Consider the following 25,631-nt stretch of genomic DNA (forward strand, 5'->3'; position numbering starts at 1 on the left):
TTAAATGATGGCCTTCACCATTCCTACCAAGATTATTAAAAATTACATAAAATAAATGTATTAATTTATGAGTCATCCTGTGACCAGAGAAGGTCAATTCAGTCCAGAGAGTCAGAGAGTAATTAGGTGTCCTGATTTTCCCATTGTCTACATCTTCTCATATATAACATTTTTTCTCCCAAAGTAACCCAGAATGTCCAAATGCATCATTTACTTTTTTGCTGCTGTATCTTTTTTTTTTTTAGCAGCAAAGTTTCTGTTTACTTATGCATAACTAAAAATTACATTAATGAGGTTGTTTTCTTAGCCGAAGTTCCCTAAAAGTAGGCCCTAAGGAAAAATACTTGTCTGCAGTACTTTATTTGGGAATGTTATCTGAGGGAGCAGGAATAAAAGGACAGGGGAAGTAAACAGAGATGGAGAAAAAGTCGGTACAAAGAAGTGATACAGAGTTTGCATTTCTGTGAGTGAATAGTTTTCCATTCTGTCTCAGTCTTATAAGCAGTTTTGTGGAAATTTTTCCATAACTGTCCACCAAGGGAAAAAAGGAGGGAAGCATTTACCCACCAGTCCTCATCCTCTACTCATCAAGGGTGTTAACATCTCCATGGAAAATAAATGCTCTTCCTTTTTAGCTGTGAATGCATCCGTGTATGTAGAGTGGAGTCCCTTGGCATCCCATTCTTACATCAAGCAGCCTCAAAGGGAAAGGACCTAGTCAAACTAAAGCACTGTCCAATTTTACTTGTACTAAACTAGATAAAGTTAATACAGGACTGGTCACCACTCAACTAACTGAAGTAAATGGTAGGGCAAGAGGATTTTGAAATACTATACAAATATTTCGTTTTGTTTTCCTGAAACAAGGGATGTTTCCAAAGTAAATTCAAGTTACAAGCCCCCACAAACAAACAAACAAACAAACAAAAAACCCAAAAACCTACTGGACTATTTGTAATATGATTTCTAAAATTTGACCTCCCTATGAATAAACAAAGATTTTAAGACATAATTTATGTGAAACTCACAGGTAAATGTTTATTCCACCCCCTACCGACCACTCTTCACATCTCTTCAAATCTCACCATCTATAAGCATACATGAATATTTGAAAGTTCTTTCACACCAAGGATATGAGCCTCTGAAATAAAGGCAGTGCTGAAATCAGAACATGTATGTCTCCTGATCCTTAGTAAAAATAAAAAATAAAAACACTTGGTTCTACTTATAACACATAATTGTGGACAATTAGTACCTTAGGTAACTCAGAGGGTTTGAGGTATTCTTCAGTACCCATTCCTACTTTCATACTTTTTTCTGGTGAACAGATCTAGATGAAATGCTTCTCACTTTCAGCATCTCAATTATTATGACTATTCAGAGTTAATACTTAACAATATATTCATTTTTAAATCTAGCAGTGCAAATTTTTATATGAAATTTATTGTCAAATTGGTTTCCATGCAACACCCAGTGCTCATCCCAACAGGTGCCCTCTTTAATGCCCATCACCCTCTTTCCCCTCCCTCCCACCCCCCCATCAACCCTCAGTTTGTTCTCAGTATTTAAGAGCCTCTTATGGTTTGCCTCCTTCCCTCTCTGTAACTTTTTTCCCCCCATCCCCTTCCCCTTGGTCTTCTGTTGAGTTTCTCAGGATCCACCATAAGAGTGAAAGAATATGGTATCTGTCTTTCTCTGCCTGACTTATTTCACTTAGCATAACACTCTCCAGTTCCATCCACGTTGTTACAAAAGGCCATATTTCATTCTTTCTCATTGCCAAGTAGTATTCTATTGTATATATAAACCACATCTTCTTTATCCATTCATCAGTTGAGGGACATTTAGTCTCTTTCCATAATTGGGTTATTGTTGAAAGTGCTGCTATAAACATTGGGGTACAAGTGCCCCTATGCATCAGCACTCCTGTATCCCTTGGGTAAGTGCTATTGCTGGGTCATAGGGTAGATCTATTTTTGTTTTTTTGAGGAACTTCCACACTGTTTTCCAGAGTGGCTGCACCAGTTTGCATTCCCACCAACAGTGCAAGAGGGTTCCCGTTTCTCCACATCCTCTCCAGCATCTATAGTCTCCTGATTTGTTCATTTTAGCCTCTAGCAGTGCAAAATTTAACTTTCACTAAACCATGAAATTTTTTCATATCTTAATGGAAGTATCTTAGGTCAAAGAACTTCAGAATCTTGGAATTCTGGGAAAATGATGTAAGATTATTTTGAAGTCTCACAGTACTTACTTGTCCTACTTTACTTTTTTTTTTTCTTTTTTAGATTTGTTAGACTTTGAGCTTGGGGTTTACCCTATTTGCACTTTTGATTTAGAAGTTTAAATAATTATTAGAGATGGGAAAATGCTAAAGTCATGTTCACAATACTTTGTTTCTCATTTAAAAATCACATTCTTGCTTCAATGTATCTTTCAATTTAAATTCAAGACTTGAATAATTGAAACTGAAGTTTTCGTTCAATAGTGCCACCCCCATCCTCCTGCCAACAGATCAACATTAAAACTTTTATTCTACTTCTGTCAAGTTCTATCCTGATTGAGGAGGCTGGTAGTGCTCATCTAAGCACAGAGCTTTTGACATTTAAAGTAATTGGAGCAAATGAATGTGATTTTTTCCAAATGTTTCATGTATATTATCTTTACTTTAAAACCCAAACTGCTTATGCAATGAGGAGGTTAAATTTTATGAATATCAGTGAAAAAAAATACAGTGAGAGTATTAGCAGGTAGAGAATGAAAATAAAATTGACTGAAATTTACCTATCTTTGAATTATGCCCCCCCCTTCACCATACTAAGTGGTACTTAAATTTGAGGCCCAGATAAAATTTTTGTCTTTTTTCCCCTTCAGCTATCTTATCTGAGCAATTAACTCAAAACAAATGAAAAAGTGACAAATTTCTTACAGTATCAATGAATTTTTGCCTTCAGTGTGTGAGTGAGTACGTGTTTTCAAGGTTAAACCAGGACAAGTCACTGGAAAATGAGCTTTAAGAGTCCAAGGATATTCAGAAGTGCATAGAAGTACATGGGGTTGGGGGTGAAAAAGAAAACCACAGACCACAAATTTTATGTAAGCATATTCTTCTTGGTCTTATTCACCACTATATTCATAGGGCCTAAAACAATGTAAGTGTGAAAGGTGCTGAGCACATATTTATTAATAAATTAATTATTCCCTCATCCTATCATCCATTCATTGATTCATTGATTCACAACATACATACTGAGGTGCTTTTATAACTTTGCTACTGAAGGGTACCCTGAGAATACAAAGATGAAAAAATACTCTAGACTCAGTTGTCAATAATCTCAGTTTCGAGAATAGATTGGTATATACATGAACTATTATAAAAATGGTAATAGAATTCTGTCCAAGAAGCCATTCTCCAAGTTTCTCAAATGTAGTCAGGTGAGGAATTAATGAAGAGAAAATGCTTGAAATGTGTTTGCATATTGAAGATAGAAATACATTTATTCCACCAGGACATTGGTAAAAATAGTAAAATAGTAGAATGAGAAGAGGTAGGAGGTTGTGGGGATAACTAAAGAAATTCCAACCATCTAATGATCTTGGCAATAAGCAGAAACCCCTAAGAAGAAAATGTAGACCAGTTAATCGGTTCATCAACCTTCTGGTACTGACATTAACAAATGGATCCTATCAATGTAATATTATGATAGTGTCATGAACTTGGAGCAAATGGTGAATTCATAGAAATATTAGGGATTTGTTTACTAACTAAACTTTTCAACATATTCCACTAATGAAGTTCACTGTGTTCTGATATAACTGGTATTGAAATTCCATTGTATATTTTCTAAAATATTCAGTTGAAAAATATTCATTATTTTAATGCTATATATGTCAGATTAAAATAATGTATAGGGAAACCAGCATTATTAATATATCTTTTATAAAACATAAGAGAATCCAGAGGTGCCTCAGAGCTTTAAGAGGACAATAAGGTTTGAATATGTGCAGGCATATTACTTGTAAAGTTTATTATAAATCATATCATCCAGTTGTGTTCATAATGACAAGAGACAAGAATATAAACTTGGTTTATTCCTTTACTTTTCTTTTGTAGCTCACATTCCACATCATTCCTTTTGCTTTATTATGCCAATTTGGAAATAACCAGTCTTTGCTTTGTTTTTCTCTCCTTTTTGCTGTTTGCTATAAGCAACTTCAAAAAATTTAATTCTCCTATTGCATTTTCTAACTCATTTATTTTTTGCTTGATCCTTCATTATTTTGATATAACACTTCTTTAATTAATTATGAATTAAAAGCACAGAGAGATCTTTTTTTTGGAAAGGCTGGTTTACATTACTCTACATCTTGCTTGTTTTCTCACTAATATATGCATTAATATATAAAATAACAATTTAAGCCTTAACATTATATCCCAATTATATCTATGGCTAAGTGTTTCATTTGCCAGGCACTCTTCCACATGAATTACCCATTTGATAGCTGATATCTAAGGCACATACAGATTAAGTAACTTGCTCAAGGGAGTAACTATCCAAGGAAGTAACAGTAGAATTTGAACTCAGGCACTTGCAATTCCAGAACCTAAATCGATTAACCACTATGTTCTGAAAATACATTTAAAAAATAAGGAGAAATAAAAGTATTATTTTATAAAACTCATGCTACAAGGACTCTATTCTCTTTTTTTATGCATTACTTACTATAAAATATTTCATTTTTTAAGTCATCAACTATTTTTCTTTGAATCATGGTACCATAATTCATATTTGCCTTAGATTCAACAATAAGTAAATACTGACACACAAGTGGCCATGCTGCCTGATGTAGGGCAGAATGACTTTAGTGAATGTCCTTGTTTAGTCTTGTGAGATTAAGAATGAATAATCTGAAAAATTCACTGGGATCAGAAGATGGTTTGGGGCTGAAGGCCAACATTTGTAGTATATGTACAGTCAACATAAATACAAATGTCAGGGGTTGGGCTGGACTAGGAGTAAGAATTTTAGTTAAATGGACAGTTATCAGGGTATATTTTTCTTACTAAAATAAAGGGAAGGAATATATTTAGCTAGAATACCACAAATTATCATTGCAAACTTAATGTCCTATTAGGACATCATGTTATATCTAAAAAAATAACTCCTCTATCAATATATTTTAAAATATTTATTTATTTATTTATTTATTTATTTATTTATTTATTTTGAGAGAGAGAGAGAGAGAGAGAGAGAGCCAGGAAGGGGAAGAGAGAGGGGGAGAGAGAGAGAATCCCAAGCAAGCTCTGTGTTGACAGTGTGGACCCTGACATGGGGCTTAATTCCACCAAATAAAGGGTTAATATCCAAACTATATAAAGAACTTATACAACTCAGCACCAAAAAAAAACTCACAAACAATCTGATTAAAAAATGGGCAGAGAACCTGAGTATACATTTTTCCAAAGAAGACATACAGATGACCAAAAGACACATGAAAAGATGCCCAACATCACTAATCATCAGGGAAATGCAAATCTAAACCACTATGAGGGGTGCCTGGGTGGCTCAGTTGGTTAAGCATCTGACTTTGGTTTAGGTCATAATCTCGGTTCATGGGCTGGAGCCCTTTGTTGAGCTCTGTGCCAACAGCTCAGAGCCTGGAGCCTGCTTCAGATTCTGTGTCTGCCTTTCTCTTTGCTCCTCTCCCACTCATGCTCTCTCACTCTCTCTCTCTCTCTCTCTCTCAAAAATAAACATTAAAAAAAATAAATAAACCACAATGAAATATCACCTTACACAAGTTAGAATGGCTAAAATCAAAATGACAAGAAATAACAAGTGTTAGTGAGGAATGTGGAGAAAAAGGAACACTTGTGCACTATTGATAGGAATGTAAATTGGTGTAGCCACTGTAGAAAACAGTATGGAGGTTCCTCAAAAAATTAAAAATAGAAATACCATATAATCCAATAATTCCACTACTGGGTATTTATCCAATGCAAACAAAACACTAATTTGGAAAGATATGCACCTGTTTGTTTATTATAGCATTATTTATAATAGGCAAGATATGGAAGAAACCTGAGTGTCCATCAATAGACATATAGATAAAAGAAAATGTGAGGCTTGCACGCGTGCGCGCGCGCACACCCCCCCCCCCCCCCACACACACACACATACACATATATGGCCATGAAATGTTACGCAGCCACGAAAAAGGGATCATGATATTTGAAGAAACATGAACGACTTAAAAGCTATAATTCTAAGTGAAATAAGTCAGACTGAGAAAGACAAATGCCATATGATCCTGCTCATATGTGGAATTTAAAAAATTAATAAAACAACAAAAAGCAGAATCACTCCTATAAATAGAGAACAAACTAATGGTTGCCAAAGGGTAGTCAGGTAAAGGGTGGGTAAAATGGATGAAGGGAAGAGGGAGATACAGGCTTCCAGTTGTGGAATGAATATGTCACAGGATTAAAAAGCACAGCATAAGAAACAGGATCAATGAGACTGTAATAGTGATGTAGCTACACTTGTGGTGAACATAGCATAATCTATAAACTTATCAAATCACCAAGTTTTATAGCTACAACTAATGTAACATTGTGTCAACTATACTCAAATAAAAAAAATAAAATAGATTAAAAAAACAACAACAATGGTCTTTGCTACCATCAGTAATAGTCAAGTTTTAGCTACTTTTGATCATCCATATATACCTAGTCATGGCTAAGAGGTATTTAATCATATATAACATGATGGCAGTATTCACTCAGGTAATAAAGAACTATGTAAGAACATGCAGTAGAGTTTTTCTATAAAACACACCACTTTTTTCTTTTATCAAATGTATTTTTAAATCATTATAGTGATGCATGCATATTCTGCTTAGAAAAAGTTGAAATTTTAACTATACAATAATAATTTTGGAGAAGTAAAATTTTGATCTGCTATGCTTTAAGAAGTTGCCCATTCACAAGAGTCAGTTAACTCTAATGTACATATGAGATATATACATATAATGTATATATATGGAATGCTATATTATATATATAATTTATCTTACTTTAAGAATATTCAATATACATTCTATGTGTGTACACTTGATGATTCACCTTAGAGAAATTTTAAAGTTGAGTACAAAATTAAGATTTTAGGACAAAGTTCTTCTAGGTAAAATGATAAAATTAGTACAAAATAAGCCAATAGTTGTAAAGTGGAGCATTGAGTGGATATAGCTAATAGATTACAGGTCAAGATCATACCCCTAGGATTTTAATTTGTAAGTAGTCATCTTTGACCAAGGGGAAACTAACATATACTTCACTTTCAGAAAACAGACTTACTGATTTGTCTTACTTTTCAATTGTCACAGGCACTATGAGGTTTGTTTACTATAAATCTTTCCTAAATTTTAAAGTGAACTTTTACAGATGTTATAAAATGAGGTGTATATGACCACTTACTGGTACAGAAATCAAACTTACTTGGTTTTCTGTTTGCATCCATCAATCAATGAGTAATTGAAGAAATGCTTCATAAGGAATAAAATCTATTCATATATTGAATAGCTTGGCAATGATGGTTATATCTGAAATAAAAATGTCTGGGAAACTTAAAGATATAGACTCTAGGGATTTTTCTTTTCAAAAGGATGTGAAATAAATTTATAGCTTATAGAAAAAATAACATCATATTTTGAGCAATGGAAGATCATTGAAATAAGTCATTATTGAATACATTTGTTGAAAAGTTTTAGTAGTTGATTATTTATCTCCTCTAAATGGCAAACTCTGATTGACCTTTCTAAAATGAACTAAACAGTGAGAAAAACATCATATTACAATATTCTGCTAATATTTATCATTTTCATTATATCAGATATTAAAAAGTGATCAGAAAACTTACAGGTCCAAATATGAAGTTAAATTTATCAGTATAATTCTTCTAATTAAACTTATAATGGGTTGCAATGAGTATTTCATATTTTGACAATATATTTCCTATAATATATGAAAAGTTGAAATTAAAATACTTATACTAGAATAACTAAAATAATATATAGTTCATTAAATTAGTAAAAACTAGCATCTTAAAATTTTCCCCCATGGACTTCTTTGTTCTGTTACTTCCTTTTTATAATTTTTTTTTTTTTAATTTTTGGAGGACTAATAATAAAACCTTTCAGTTTCACCATAAAATTATGTAATTATGTTTTACTGAAAGGAATGAAATCGCAAAAGAATGATTTTTTTTTCCATTTATTCAGTTTTGAGAGACAGAGACAGAGTGCGAGTGGGGGAGGGGCAGAGAGAGAGGGAGACAGAACCTGAAGCAGGCTCCAGGCTCAGAGCAGTCAGCACAGAGCCTGAAGTGGGGCTTGAACTCACAAACCATGAGATCATGACCTGAGCTGAAGTCAGACGTTCAACTGGCTGAGCCACCCAGGCGCCCCTCAAATGAATGGTTTTTAATTGTGAGACTGAATTTAAAAAACTCAAATAATTTTTTAAGGTGGTCTATTGTTTTCTTAGCATCTTAATTCAGTAAAAGGCCTATTAAACACTTCCTTAAAAAAAAATCTTACCATCATTGGGGTACCTAACTCGCTCAGGTACTGATCTCACAGTCATAAGATGGTCAGAAGATTGAGCCATAATCTGGGCTCTGTATATAGTTTGGAGCCTGCTTAACACTCTCTCCATCCTACTCCCTCTGCCACTTTCCTGCTTGAATGCGCAGGTAAGTGCTCTCTCTCACTCTCTCTTTCTAAAAAAATTAAAAAAAAAAATCTTACTATCATTAACTTGAAAGTATATTTAATGTATTTTTTAATTCAGTGGAAAACCATTTAACGAAAACTGGACATCAAATGTAGTATGATCCAAAAGCAAATCACTCTGCAAGTCCTCAAGTGCAAACATGCCTCAGATACAACCTTAAGTGATGATTAATATATGTGAATCCTGTTCAGATATTGGATCCTTACAAATTTGGGTTCATGATAAAATACAAACAAATGAAAAGTTCTTTGACATCTCACTTTCAGTTATGAGAAATTTCTCATCAGAAAACTGTTGTTATAAAATTAATCACTAAGGATCATGGGAAGATGGAGGCATAGGAGGATGCTGGGCTCACCACGCGTCCTGCTGATCACTTAGATTCCACCTACACCTGCCTAAATAACCCAGAAAACCGCCAGAAGATTAGCAGAACGGAGTCTCGGGAGCCAAGCGCAGATGAGAGGCCCATGGAAGAGGGTAGGAAGGGCGGCAAGGCCGTGCGTGCTACACGGACTGGCAGGAGGGAGCCGGGGCGGAGGGGCGGCCCACCGGCCAAGCAGAGCCCCCGAGTCTGGCTTGCAAAAGTGGAGGGGCCAGACGGAGTGTGTTCCAACAGCAAGCGGGACTTGACATCTGGAAGGTTATAAGCTAACAGCTCTGCTCGGAGAACGGAGGGCTGGAGTATAACAGGAGGGAGAATTGTTGAGCCCTGGACTACAGAGCTCCGCTTGGCAGGGAACAAAGGCGCTCGCCAGTGCCATCTCCCTCGCCCATCCCCCAGCCAAAATCCCAAAGAGAACCAGTTCCTGCCAGGGAACTTGCTTGCCTGACACAAACACCCAACGCTGTGCTTCTGCGGATCCATCCCTCCAGCGGGTCTGACTCCCTCCCGGTGCCGCAGGGCCCCTCCCGAAGCAGATCTCCGAAGGAAAAGCAAGCTGAGCCTGCCCCTCCCGCCCCTGTGCACCTTGCCATCCACCCCAGCTACTACGCCAGATCCCTAGCACCACAAGCCTGGCAGTGTGCAAGTAGCCCAGACGGGCCACTCCACCCCACAGTGAATCCTGCCCCTAGGACAGGGGAAGAGAAGGCACACACCAGTCAGACACTGGCCCCAGTGGTGGGCTGGGGGCAGACATCAGGTCTGACTGCGGCCCCGCCCACGAAGGCAAGTTATTCAAGACAGCACAGGGGAAGTGTCCCGCAGTCCCGCACCACTCCAAGGACTATCCAAAATGACGAAACGGAAGAATTCCCCTCAGAAAAACATCCAGGAAATAACAACAGCTAATGAACTGATCAAAAATGATTTAAACAATATAACAGAAAGTGAATTTAGAATAATAGTCATAAAATTAATCGCTGGGCTTGAAAACAGTATACAGGACAGCAGAGAATCTATTGCTACAGAGATCAAGGGACTAAGGAACAGCCAGGAGGAGCTAAAAAATGCTATCAATGAACTGGAAAATAAAATGGAGATAATTACGGCTCGGATTGAAGAGGCAGAGGAGAGAATAGATGAACTAGAAGATAAAATTATGGAAAAAGAAAAAGCTGAGAAAAAGAGAGATAAAAAAATCCAGGAGTATGAGGGGGAAATTAGAGAACTAAGTGATGCACTAAAGAGAAATAATATACGCATAATTGGTATTCCAGAGGAGGAAGAGAGAGGGAAAGGTGCAGAAGGTGTACTTGAAGAAATAATAGCTGAGAACTTCCCGGAACTGGGGAAGGAAAAAGGCATTGAAATCCAAGAGGCACAGAGAACTCCCTTCAGACATAATTTGAATCGATCTTCTGCACGACATATAGTGAAACTGGCAAAATACAAGGATAAAGAGAAAATTCTGAAAGCAGTTAGAGATAAACGTGCTCTAACATATAAAGGGAGACCTATAAGACTCGTAACCTATCTCTCTACTGAAACTCGCCAGGCCAGAAAGGAATGGCAGGAGATCTTCAATGTGATGAACAGAAAAAAATATGCAGCTGAGAATCCTTTATCCAGCAAGTCTGCCATTTAGAATAGGAGAGATAAAGGTCTTCCCAAACAAACAAAAACTGAAGGAATTTGTCACCACTAAACCAGCCCTACAAGAGATCCTAAGGGGGATCCTGTGAGACAAAGTACCAGAGACATCTCTACAAGCATGAAACATACAGACATCACAATGACTCTAAACCCATTACTTTCTATAATAACACTGAATGTAAATGGACTAAATGCATCAACCAAAAGACATAGGGTATCAGCATGGATAAACAAACAAGACCCATCTATTTGCTGTCTACAAGAGACTCATTTTAGACCTGAGGACACCTTCAGATTGAGACTGAGGGGATGGAGAACTATTTATCATGCCACTGGAAGTCAAAAGAAAGCTGGAGCAGCCATACTTATATCAGACAAACTGGACTTTAAATTAAAGGCTGTAAAAAGAAATGAAGAAGGACATTATATAATAATCACAGGGTCTATCCATCAGGAAGAGCTAACAATTATAAATGTCTTTGCGCCGAATACTGGAGCCCCAAAATATATAAAGCAATTACTGATAAACATAAGCAACCTTATTGATAAGAATGTGGTAATTGCAGAGGACTTTAACACCCCACTTAAAGAAATGGATAGATCATCTAGACACACGGTCAATAAAGAAACAAGGGCCCTGAATGATACATTGGATCAGATGGACTTGACAGATAGATTTAGAACTCTGCATCCCAAAGCAACAGAATATACTTTCTTCTCGAGTGCACATGGAACATTCTCCAAGATAGATCACATACTGGGCCACAAAACAGCCCTTCATAAGTATACAAGAATTGAAATCATACCATGCATACTTTCAGACCACAATGCTATGAGGCTTGAAATCAACCACAGGAAAAAGTCTGGAAAACCTCCAAAAGCATGGAGGTTAAAGAACACCCTACTACAGAATGAATGGGTCAACCAGGCAATTAGAGAAGAAATTAAAAAGTATATGGAAACAAACGAAAATGAAAATACAACAATCCAAACGCTTTGGGATGCAGTGAAGGCAGTCCTGACTGGAAAATACATTGCAATCCAGGCCTATCTCAAGAAACAAGAAAAATCCCAAACACAAAATCTAACAGCACACCTAAAGGAAATAGAAGCAGAACAGCAAAGACACCCTAAACCCAGCAGAAGAAGAGAAATCATAAAGATCAGAGCAGAAATAAACAATATAGAATCTAAAAAAACTGTAGAGTAGATCAACGAAACCAAGAGTTGGTTTTTTGAAAAAATAAACAAAATTGACAAACCTCTAGCCAGGCTTCTCAAAAAGAAAAGGGAGATGACCCAAATAGATAAAATCATGAATGAAAATGGAATGATTACAACCAATCCCTCAGAGATACAAGCAATTATCAGGGAATACTATGAAAATGTATATGCCAACAAACTGGACAACCTGGAAGAAAAGGACAAATTCCTAAATACCCACACGCTTCCAAAACTCAATCAGGAGGAAATAGAAAGCTTGAACAGACCCATAACCAGTGAAGAAATTGAATCGGTTATCAAAAATCTCCCAACAAATAAGAGTCCAGGACCAGATGGCTTCCCAGGGGAGTTCTACCAGACGTTTAAAGCAGAGATAATACCTATCCTTCTCAAGCTATTCCAAGAAATAGAAAGGGAAGGAAAACTTCCAGACTCATTCTATGAAGCCAGTATTACTTTGATTCCTAAACCAGACAGAGACCCAGTAAAAAAAGAGAACTATAGGCCAATCTCCCCGATGAATATGGATGCAAAAATTCTCAATAAGATACTAGCAAATCGAATTCAACAGCATATAAAAAGAATTATTCATCATGATCAAGTGGGATTCATTCCTGGGATGCAGGGCTGGTTCAACATTCGCAAATCAATCAATGTGATCCATCACATTAATAAAAGAAAAGATAAAAACCATATGATCCTGTCAATCGATGCAGAAAAGGCCTTTGACAAAATTCAGCACCCTTTCTTAATAAAAACCCTCGAGAAAGTCGGGATAGAAGGAACATACTTAAAGATCATAAAAGCCATTTATGAAAAGCCCACACCTAACATCATCCTCAATGGGGAAAACTGAGAGCTTTTTCCCTGAGATCAGGAACACTACAGGGATGTCTACTCTCAACGCTGTTGTTTAACATAATGTTGGAAGTTCTAGCATCAGCAATCAGACAACAAAAGGAAATCAAAAGCATCAAAATTGGCAAAGAAGAAGTTAAGCTTTCACTTTTTGCAAATGACATGATATTATACATGGAAAATCTGATAGACTCTACCAGAAGTCTGCTAGAACTGATACATGAATTTAGCAAAGTTGCAGGATACAAAATCAATGTACAGAAATCAGTTGCATTCTTATACACTAATAATGAAGCAACAGAAAGACAAATAGAGAAACTGATCCCATTCACAATTGCACCAAGAAGCATAAAATACCTAGGAATAAATCTAACCAAAGATGTAAAAGATCTGTATGCTGAAAACTATAGAAAGCTTATGAAAGAAATTGAAGAAGATATAAAGAAATGGAAAAACATTCCATGCTCATGGATTGGAAGAATAAATATTGTCAAAATGTCAATACTACCCAAAGCTATCTACACATTCAATGCAATCCCAATCAAAATTGCACCAGCATTCTTCTCGAAACTAGAACAAGCAATCCTAAAATTCATATGGAACCACAAAAGGCCCCGAATAGCCAAAGTAATTTTGAAGAAGAAGACCAAAGCAGGAGGCATCACAATCCCAGACTTTAGCCTCTACTACAAAGCTGTAAGCATCAAGACAGCATGGTATTGGCACAAAAACAGACACATAGACCAATGGAACAGAATACAAACCCCAGAACTAGACCCACAAACGTATGGCCAACTCATCTTTGACAAAGCAGGAAAGAACATCCAATGGAAAAAAGACAGTCTCTTTAACAAATGGTGCTGGGAGAACTGGACAGCAACATGCAGAAGGTTGAAACTAGACCACTTTCTCACACCATTCACAAAAATAAACTCAAAATGGATAAAGGACCTGAATGTGAGACAGGAAACCATCAAAACCCTAGAGGAGAAAGCAGGAAAAGACCTCTCTGACCTCAGCCGTAGCAATTTCTTACTTGACACATCCCCAAAGGCAAGGGAATTAAAAGCAAAAATGAATTACTGGGATCTTATGAAGATAAAAAGCTTCTGCACAGCAAAGGAAACAACCAACAAAACTAAAAGGCAACCAACGGAATGGGAAAAGATATTTGCAAATGACATATCAGACAAAGGGCTAGTATCCAAAACCTATAAGAGCTCTCCAAACTCCACACCCGAAAAACAAATAACCCAGTGAAGAAATGGGCAGAAAACATGAATAGACACTTCTCTAAAGAAGACATCCGGATGGCCAACAGGCACATGAAAAGATGCTCAACGTCGCTCCTCATCAGGGAAATATAAATCAAAACCACACTCAGATATCACCTCACGCCAGTCAGAGTGGCCAAAATGAACAAATCAGGAGACTATAGATGCTGGAGAGGATGTGGAGAAACGGGAACCCTCTTGCACTGTTGGTGGGAATGCAAATTGGTGCAGCCGCTCTGGAAAGCAGTGTGGAGGTTCCTCAGAAAATTAAAAATAGACCTACCCTATGACCCAGCAATAGCACTGCTAGGAATTGACCCAAAGGATACAGGAGTACTGATGCATAGGGGCACTTGTATCCCAATGTTTATAGCAACACTGTCAACAATAGCCAAATTATGGAAAGAGCCTAAATGTCCATCAACTGATGAATGGATAAAGAAATTGTGGTTTATATACACAATGGAGTACTACGTGGCAATGAGAAAGAATGAAATATGGCCCTTTGTAGCAACATGGATGGAACTGGAGAGTGTTATGCTAAGTGAAATAAGCCATACAGAGAAAGACAGATACCATATGGTTTCACTCTTATGTGGATCCTGAGAAAGTTAACAGAAACCCATGGGGGAGGGGAAGGAAAAAAAAAAAAAGAGGTTAGAGTGGAAGGGAGCCAAAGCATAAGAGACTGTTAAAAACTGAGAACAAACTGAGGGTTGATGGGGGGTGGGAGGGAGGGGAGGGTGGGTGATGGGTATTGAGGACAGCACCTTTTGGGATGAGCACTGGGTGTTGTATGGAAACCAATTTGACAATAAACTTCATAAAAAAATAAAATAAAAAAATAAAATAAAATTAATTACTAAAATAAAAATTGTTAACATTTTAATAACTTTTTTTTTTACCAAATTAAAGGGTCAAATAAAAACAGCAACTTTATGATATGTAAATTTAGAAATCTAACATTTATTAAGTATATGCAATATGTTTGGTACTATTCTAAGGGGCTTTGGGTATATTTTTCCTTTTAATTTTCATATTGATTCCATTAAATTTGTATGAGCATTGTCTCCTGGTTATAGATAACACAACTGAGGCACACAGAGTTTAAGAAACTTGTCAGAGTTTGCCCAGATAATAGCGAGATTTTGGATCCAGGCGACTTGGCTCAAGAACTTATGTGTATATAAATAAAACCTAGCGGAAATACAATTATTTGGCAAAAAAAACAGTTAGTGACTGGAGGGGAGGGGACAAAGGGAAGTAATCTCTGATGTGAATGTAATATTTTTGTCAATTTAAAAAGATAATATTAGGTGTGAATAAAAGATAAAAGTCTTTATCAAAGGAACACAATCCAATTATTAATACTCTAAGCACTAGAATGCGATTATCCACAAAACTATATTATTTCTGAGTAATATGGATATAACATGTTAGTTTATATGTTAGGGAACATATTAACTCCAATTTGATATTGTGACCAATAATAGTTACAAAATAAAGAAAGTGACTCTTAAAGCATAAATGACTCATCTACTTCCTTTTCCCAGATACTGTATATTTTATTTAGTCCTTGGAGAGAACAAGAAAACACATCTAACAAGCAGAGGGGGAAAATCTATTTGATAACATGCATTATGCTCTTTTGACAAATGAGTATTATAAAGTAAAGGATTTACTTTTCTCTAGATATGTATTTAATATAGATTCAGTCTTCTTTTTCTGCTTTACTTTATTATGCTTTGGGAAGCTCAAACTACCTAGATAATTTCAATCTGTATCACAAGAATTCTAAAGTCCTTGCATTAGCACTAAATCCTTTATCTGTGGGTGTGTAGAAAATATTGCTGATTTCATCATTTCATTAAATTAAGAATTTATAGTAAATTTCAGTGAATTACAATCAATTTCTGGTTTCTCGGGTAGGAATTAAAGGCTTTCTAAATAGTGAAAATCAATCTACATTCCCTGACCAGATACTGCTATCAAGTATTGTAAAGTTGGATTGCTTCAAGTGGTCCTACAAAATATTATGTTGCTATTAAAACTTACTTGAAAATCAATTGCCATACATACATATATATTATATGCAGACATACACAGCATATGCATATAAAAGATAATGTCAGGATTATATTTTATGTATTTTGTGATCTCTAAACATTTAAAGAATGAATTATCTGATGTTGATATCAAAACATAGTATATTAATAAATACAATTAATATATATAAGAAATAATTCTAATCAGTATTTATTAAATATTGATTATAAAAATATCACTAGAATGAAGTACTAGCTTTCTCTAGTACATATTAAGAATGCATTAAACAGTTGTTGAATAAACAAATAAGACATCAATGAATATGAAAAGTATATATTTTTAAACTTGCATTCCCGAAAAAGAAAAAGGTAGCATCTCATTACTTCAAAAATCAATTGCGAAATTATAAAAAATGGCAGTTTTAGGTTATATGGTAAAATAACAAAAACAAGGATGACTAAACATGATATTTCACTCAAAACCATGCTAGGCATTTGATCCTAGGGAACTTTTATACTGAGATGACATTTTAGATAGAATAATGACTTATATGGTGTTTGTAGTTTACAAACTATTTCTTCATGGATAATATTTAGATGAAATTTATTTACTACCATTTATAAAGTGAATTGCATTTGGCAATATCACAATACATACAGTGTATTTTATCTGTTCCAAAATTTTATTTTTGTACATTTGCTATTACTGAAGTTTCAAGTTCAGTTTCAAGTCTCAAAAACTAGGGCAAGGAATAGACAATCTTTTAAAGAAATCTCTAGGGCATAACCTTTCTCAACTGCATGCTTTTATTCCTGTAATCAGGGACACAACTGAATCAGCACATGCTGACAACTATGCTTACACAGGCTTCTTAGACACTGTCCAGAACTATACTGGGAGAGTAATTCTGACATAAGACATGTAGGCTTTTCCTTTAACTAGTTTTTTCCATGTTTGTCCATTTTGCCTATCTTGTTTGATCATTAGTCTTTGTTCAAGGATGCTAGATAATCAATGAAGGCAGAAGAGCCAGGAGCTCATAGCCCATAGTTAGTTAGTCAAGAAAAATACTGTATCCCACAGCACAAGCACAAATTGACATTCCAAATAGCCTCTCTTAAATTGCTCACTCAAAAAATAATCATCATCAGTGCTAGAAATGGACTTTACATCATAAGTACTTAATAATTGTATATACATAGAAAAGGTAGAGGTCACCATAAGAGATCCCAAGAGATGAAATTTCTTTCTGAAACTTGAACTAAACACTTAAAAAGTAATTTAATTTGTCATTTATAATGGCTCTTCTGGCTAAAGAAAGTTTATGTTATTTTAAAGAATTTCACATGTAAAGATGTATGTAAATAAACATAAGTATAGGTTTTGTACTGTCTTTCCTCAAAGTATCCTATTCTGACTTATAATGCCATAATTCTTTTTCTTGTTTTTGACTTTTGTATAAATAGAAACATGCATTATTCACCTTTGTGTTTGGCTACTTCTGTGCAACATTTCTTCATATGTGAGATTCGCTCTTACTGATATAGCAGTGGCTCATTTATAACTTTCTCCATTCTGTTGTTGATGTACATTTTGATTGCAGTTTGCAACCATAACAAATAATGACACTTTGAGAAGTGTGTATATGTTATTAGTGAAAATATGTACACGCTTCTGTTTGGCTCATACCTAGAAATGAAATCCTAGTTCATGGGGCACCTACACTTTAACATTTAGTAAACACTGCAAAAAAGTTTCCTAATGTAGTTGCAACAGTTTATACCATCTTAAGGGAGTTAAGAAAATTCTAGTATTTTATATCCTCACTACAACTTGGGACTATTTAGTCTTAAGAATTTTATCCTTTATGATTGGTATAAATCATAATGTATAGGGTATTATTTTACATTGTTCATATACTAATGAGCATGATTTCCTCTATTTATTGGTCATTGTATGTCTTCAGTTTTGAAGTTACTGCTCAATATTTTGCTCATTAAAATTTTTTTCTTGCTACTTTTTTTTATAACTTACTGAGAAATCTGTACAAATGCTCCACTATCATAGTGTTTTACTATCATATTCATTTTCCTTTTGATTTGTTGTTTTTGCTTTTTATGTTTTGGGTTATTAGGAGCTTAGAAATTAAAGATGCTATATCTCTGGTAGTACTCCCATTTTATCATCAGGAAATGCCCCTCCTTTTACAGTATCCATTTTTAATCTGTAAATGTACCTTATCTGTTATCAATATATCACATAACCTCTCTGTTAGTGTTTTGTAGCATATATTTTTTCAGCCCTTAGTGTATACTTTTTGTTGTTTTCTTTTTGTTTTGTTTTATCTAGTCTACTAGTGCTTGACTTAGTTCATCACTACTTGACTTAGTAGTTCATCAATTTTTTGAAATTAAGATAGCTTTTATTGTGATGTCATACCTTTATCAAATGTTCTCATAAACTTATTGATCATTATTAAAAATATAATGTGAAAACATACTGTAATCTGATGTATTTCCTTTAATATTCTATATTTTATATTATGCTTTCAAAAACATTGTTCTCAGAGGAAGTCCAACATTTCACTAAATTGCTTAAATAATAAATAGTCCTCCAAAGCAGCCCCAAATGCTCAACTAATCTCACTGAATTTCCTTCCCCTGAACTTAGGCCCATAATTCTTCCCTACTTTGTTAGTTCTCTGCTGCCTTCAATCATTATCTCCTTTTATTTTTTTCCCCCAAGCCTTAATGGTTATTCTCAGAGCAAAGATTGATTTGACTTACTTACTTACCAGAAGCTAAACTACTCCACTTTATTTTCATATTGGTCACTGATCATACATGGGTGAGTCATTGATTTTTGAAACACCCATCTCCCTGAATCCTTTCACTATTTTCAAAAATTTTCAAGTGATTCTTTTGGCCTTACAAGGGACAGAATTACATGATATCTAAATGATAATATTTCCTTCCCATTCCTATTATATACTTCATTCTTTTTCGTATATATACATGCTTTGACTAGTATTTTTTGAACATTTAAAATGATAATGGTGATAATGAGGATCATCAAATTGTTCTGTACAATAATATAAATGTTTCTTACATCAATTTCTATGAATATGATTTTTGTTTTTAATAATAATAAAATAGCAATATATTTTTATTTTTTTCATTACTTATAATCAGAAGTAGACGCTAAAATTTATCATTCATTTTTAACATCTCTAACAACAATTTTTTCACTTATTCACTTTGTTAATATATAATTAGTTTTTCTACTATTTCATCATCTTTGCATTCTTTCATTGAGCCATTTTGGCCATGTTTTATCATTCTTGAAATATGATGATTAAGTCTTGTTAGTATAATTTTCATTTTTCTGCATTTACTTATGAGTGAGGTTACTTGGTAGGTTTTTTTCTAGTTTTAAAATTAGTTTGGTAACAATCTAAATGGTTATATTTTTATAAATAAAATCATAAAACACATTTGCAATGTTTCATACTTATTTTAATTGCTTCCTTTGTGTGTGTGTGTGTGTGTGTGTGTGTTTCAAGTTTGTACTCTATTCTAGTTAGTTAACACAGAGTATAATATTAGTTTCAGGAGTAGAATCCAGTAATTCATCACTTACATACCACACTCGGGACTCATCACAACAATGGCCTTCCCTAATATTCATCACTCATTTAGCCCATTTTCCCACACATCCCCCTCAAGCAACCCACAATTTGTTCTCTATAGTTGAGCCTTATGATTTTCCACCCTCTCTTTTTTCTCCCTATATTTATCTGTTTGCTTTTTTCAATTCCACATATGAGTGAAATCATATGGTATTTGTCTTTCTCTATTTCCCTTAGCATAATAAACTCTAGCTCTATCTATGACATTGCAAATTGCAAGATTTCATTCTTTTTGATGGCTGAGTAACATTCTATGATATATATTTCCACAGTTTCTTTATCCATTCATCAGTCAATCATCATTTGGGCTCTTTTTATAATTTGGATATTGTTGGTAATGCTGCTATAAACATTGGGGTGCAAGGAAACCTAGAATCAGTATTTTTGCATCTTTTGGGTAAATACCTAGTAGTAGGTATACCCTACCCATAGTAATTGGGTCATGGAGTAGCTCTATTTTTAACTTCTGAGGAACTTCAATACTTTTCCCAGAGTGGCTGCACCAGTCTGCATTCCCACCAACACTGTAAGATGGTTCCCCTTTTTCCACATTCTCACAAACATCTGTTATATTCTGTGTTGTTAACTTTATCCATTATGAAAGATAAGAGGCTATATCTCATCCTAATTTTTATTTGTATTTCGCCGATGATGAGTGATGTTGAGCATCTTTCATGTATTGTCAGCCATCTGTATGTCTTCTTTGGAAAGTATCTATTCATGTCTTCTTCCTATTTCTTAACTGGATTATTTGTTTTATGGGTTTTGAGTTTGATAAGTTCTTCATAGATTTTGGATACCAACCTTTATGAGATATGTCACTTGCAAATATCTTCTCCCATTCCATAGGTTGCCTTTTAGTTTTGTTGATATTTTTGTTGTTGTTGCATGGAAGATTTATATCTTGATCAAGTCACAATAGTTCATTTTTGCTTTTGTTTCCCTTGCCTCAGGAGACATGTCTAGTAAGAAGTTGATATAGCTGATGTCAAAGAGGTTGCTGCCTGTGTTCTTCTTGAGGATTTTGATGGTTTCCTATCTTGCATTTAGGTCTTTTTCAGTTTATTTTTTGTGTATGGTATAAGAAAGTGGTCCAATTTCATTCTGCATGTTGCTGTCCAGTTTTCCCAGCACCATTTGCTGAAGAGACTGTCTTTTTTTCATTGGATACTCTTTCCTGTTTTGTCAAAGATTAGTTAGCCATATAATTTTGGGTCCATTTCTGGGTTCTCTATTCAATTCCATTGACCCAAACGTCTGCTTTTGTGTCAATACCATACTGTCCTCATGGTTACAGATTTGTAATACAGCTTAAAGTCCGGAATTGTGATGCCTTCAGTTTTGGTTTTCTTTTTCAATATTACTTTGGCTATTAGGGGTCTATTGTGGGTCCACACAAAGCTTAGGATTATTTGTTTTAACTCTGTGAAGAATGTTGGTGTTATTTTGATAGGGATAGCATTAAATGAGTAGATTGCTTTGGGTAGTATAGACATTTTAACAATATTTGTTCTTCTAATACATGAGCATGAAAATGTTTTTCCATTTATTTTTATCATCTTCAATTCCTTTAACCAGCATTTTATAGTTTTCAGAGTACAAATCTTTTACCACTTGGTTAGTCTTATTCCTAAGTATCTTATGGGGTTTGATGCAATTGCAAATGGGATAGATTCCTTGATTTCTCTTTCATTTGCTTCATTATTCATGATTATTATTATTCAAATGCAACAGATCTCTGTATTGATTTTGTATCCTGCAAATTTACTGAATACAATAATTAGTTCTAACAATTGTGTGTGTGTGTGTGTGTGTGTGTGTGTGAGTGTGTGTGTGTTTGTGTATGTGTGTGTGTGTAGTCTTTTGGGTTTTATACATAGAATATAATCGTTTCTATGAATAGTGAAAGTTGGACTTCTTTCTTGCTTGTTTGGATGCCTTTTATTTCTTTTTGAGGCTTGGACTTCTGGTGTATGTTAAATAACAATGGTAAAAATGGACATCCCTGTCTTGTTTCTGACTATAGAAGAAAAGCTTCATTTTTTTTCCCATTGAGAATGATATTATCTGTGTGTCTTTAATATAAGGACTTTATGATGTTGAGGTATGTTCCATCTATCCCTACTTCATTGAGGGTTCTTATCAGGAATGGAGGCTGTAGTTTGTAATGCTTTTTATGCACCTATTAAAAGGATCATATGGTTGTTATTCTTTCTTTAATTAATGCAGTGTATCACATTGATTGATTTGCAAATATTGAGCTACCATTGAATAAATTTCATTTAATTTATTAAATGAAATGAGCTACCAAGGAATAAATGAGCTACCAAGGAATAAATTTCATTTGATCATGGTGAATGATTCTTGTAATGTAGTGTTGGATTTGATTTGCTAGTATCTTGTTTAGAATTTTTGCATTCATGCTCATCAGGGACACTGGCCTGTAATTCTTTTTAGTGGAGTTTCTGTCCAGTTTTATTTTTTTTATTTTTTTTTACATTTATTTATTTTTGAGAGACAGAGAGAGACAGTGTGAACAGGGGAGGGGCAGAGAGATAGGGAGACACAGAATCTGAAGCAGGCTCCAGGCTCTGAGCTGTCAGCACAGAGCCCATGCGGGGCTCGAACCCATGAACCATGAGATCATGACCTGAGCTGAAGTCGGATGCTAACCAACTGAGCCACCCAGGTACCCCAGTTTCTGTCCAGTTTTAGAATCAAAGTAATACTGGCCTCATAGAATGCATTTGGAAATTTTTCTTCCACCTCTATTTTTTTTAACAATTTCACAAAAATAGGAATTAATTCTTCTTTAAACATTTGGTAGAATTCCCCCAGGAAGCCATCTGACCCTGAATTTGTTGTAAGATTTTTGGTTACTGATTCAAATTCTCTGCTGGTTATGGGTCTGTTCAAATTTCTGTTTCTTTGTGTTTCAGTTTTGGTAGTTTATTTGCTTCTAGGAATTTATCCACTTCTTCTGGATTGCCCAACCTTTTGTCATATAATTTTTCATAATATTTTTTTATAATTGTTTGTATTTCTGTGGGGTTGGTTGTGATTTCTCCTTTCTCATCTATGATTTTATTTATTTGGGCCCTCCCCCCTCTTTTTTTTTGATAAATCTGGCTAGGAGTTTATCAATTTTATTAATTCTTTCAAAGTATCAGCTCCTGGTTTCATTGATATATTCTACTGTAATTTATATTTCTATATCATTTATATCTGTTCTAATCTTATAATTTCCCTTCCTCTGCTGGCTTTAGGCTTCATTTGCTGTTCTTTTTATAGCTCCCTTAGGTTTAAGGTTAGGTTGCATATTTGAGATTGTTCTTGTTCTTGAGGTGGGCCTGTATTGCTATATACTTCCCTCTTATGTCCACTTTTGTTGCATCCAAAAGGTTTCGGACTGTCATGTTTTCATTTTCATTTGTTTCCATTTTTTTAAATTTCTTCTTTACTTTCTTAGTTAACCCATTCATTCTTTAATAGGATGTTCTTTAATGTATTTGTGATATTTCCAAATTTTTCTTGTAGTTGACATAGTGTTGTGATCTGAAAAGATGCATGGTGTGATCTCAATCTTTTTGTACTTATTGAGGCCTGATTTGTGAACTAATATGTGATCTAATCTGGAGAATGTTCCATGTGCACTTAAAAAGAATGTGTATTCTGCTGTTTTAGGATGACATGATCTGAATATATCTGTTAAGTCCATTTGGTCAAGCATGTCATTCAAAGCCATTGTTTCCTTGCTGATTTTATGCTTAGATGATCTGTCCATTGTTGTAAGTGTCCCACCATTGTTGTAAGGTGTTAATGTCCTCTACTACTATTGTATTGTTATCATTGATTTTCTTTATATTTTTTTTTATTGTTGTACATATTTGGTTGTTTCACATTGGGGGCATACATATTTACAACTGTTAGATCTTCTTGTTGGATCAACACCTTTATTATGATATAGTGCCCTTCTTCCTTGCTTCATTATTCATGTATAGAAATACAACAGATCTCTGTATGTTTATTTTGTAAAAATTCTGTGAATTTACTGAATTCAATTCTCTCGTTACAGTCCTTTGTTCCAAAGTGTAGTTTGTATGATATAAATATGGATACTCTGGCTTTCTTTTGATGTCCATTAGAATAATAAATGGTTCTCCATCCCCTACCTTTTAATCTGCAGGTGTCTTTAGGTCTAAAATGAGTTTCTTTTAGGCAACATAAAGATGGGTAGGTGTGTGTGTGTGTGTGTGTGTGTGTGTGTGTGTGTGTGTGTTTTAATCCATTATGATACACTATGTATTTTTATTGGAGAAATAGTCCATTTGCATTCAGAGTGATTATTGATAGATATGAATTTAGTGCCATTGTATTATCTCTATTGTTTCTGGAGATTTTCTCTGTTCCTTTCTAGTCTTTGTTGTTTTTGGTCTTTCTTTCTGACTCAAGAAGTCCCCTTTAATATTTCTTGCAGGACTGGTTTAGTAGTCAAAACTCCTTTAGTTTTTGTCTATGAAACTTTGTCTCTCATTATATTCTGAATGACAGTCTTGCTGGATAAAGTATTCTTGGCTGCATATTTTTCCCAGTGAGCACTTGAATACATCATGCCACTCCCTTCTGGCTTGCCAAGTTTTTGTGGATAAATCTGCTGCTAATTTTATTTGTCTTCTGTTATAAGTTATGGATTTCTTTTCCCTTGATGCTTTCAGGTTTTGTTTTGTTTTTTACTTATTTCTTTATTTTGCAAATTTTACTAGGCTATGTCTTGGTGTTGGCCTGCTTTTGTTGATTTTGATGGGAGTTCTCTGTGTCTTCTGAATTTGGATGTCTGTTTCCTTCCCCAGATTAGGAAAGTTTTCAGCACCTTCTTCCCCATTTCCTCTATTTTTCTTCTGGGACTCCTATGATACAAATGTTATTATGTTATATGGAGCCGCTGAGATCTCCAAGTCTACTACTGACCCAAGATTTTGATGTCCCTATTCTTTTCACCTTGATTATTTTCCAGAATTTTATCTTCTATATCACTTATTTGTAATTCTTCTATCCTTGTGGTCATTACATTCTGTTGGTTTTGCTTCTCAGTTATAGCACTTTTAAATTTTGGCTTGAGTAAGTTTTAGGTCTTTTATCTCTGTGGCAAGGGACTCTCTGGCATTTCTATGTTTTTCTTGAGACCAGCTAGTATCCTTATGATTGTTGTTTTAAATTATGGATGAGGATATTAATTATATCTTTTATTAGATACCTCACCATGACCTTTTCTTATTCTTTCTTTTGGAATGAATTCCTCAATCTTGGCATTTTGTCTAGGTTTCTGTCTTCCATATGTTAGGAAAACCTTTGATGTTTCTTGATCCTGAGAGTAATGACTTTATTAAGAAGAGGTCATATAGTGTCCAGAGCCTAGCTCTTCAAAAAGTATTTCTGGTGTATGCTACATGCACTCTGCTATTGTGTTTTGGCTGCTCTTTCCCTCAGATTGGTCCTCTACAGAGTTTCTCTTTGCCTGCAGTGGGGAGTGTTTGGATTTTGTCCAGTTTGTGGCAAGTTTTATGTAGTTGTGCTCTGGTCTGCTTGTTGAAGGTGGCCTCATCTTACTTCCACTAGAGCTGAAGCTTTGCAACACTTGCTGCACATCAAGGGTTTTTGCTGGTCTTCTGGGGGAGTGCCCCACTGCTGTGAATCTAAGGCACACTTGCC

This window comes from Panthera leo, chromosome C2 (genome assembly GCF_018350215.1).
Source record: "Panthera leo isolate Ple1 chromosome C2, P.leo_Ple1_pat1.1, whole genome shotgun sequence".
Lineage (NCBI taxonomy): Eukaryota > Metazoa > Chordata > Mammalia > Carnivora > Felidae > Panthera > Panthera leo.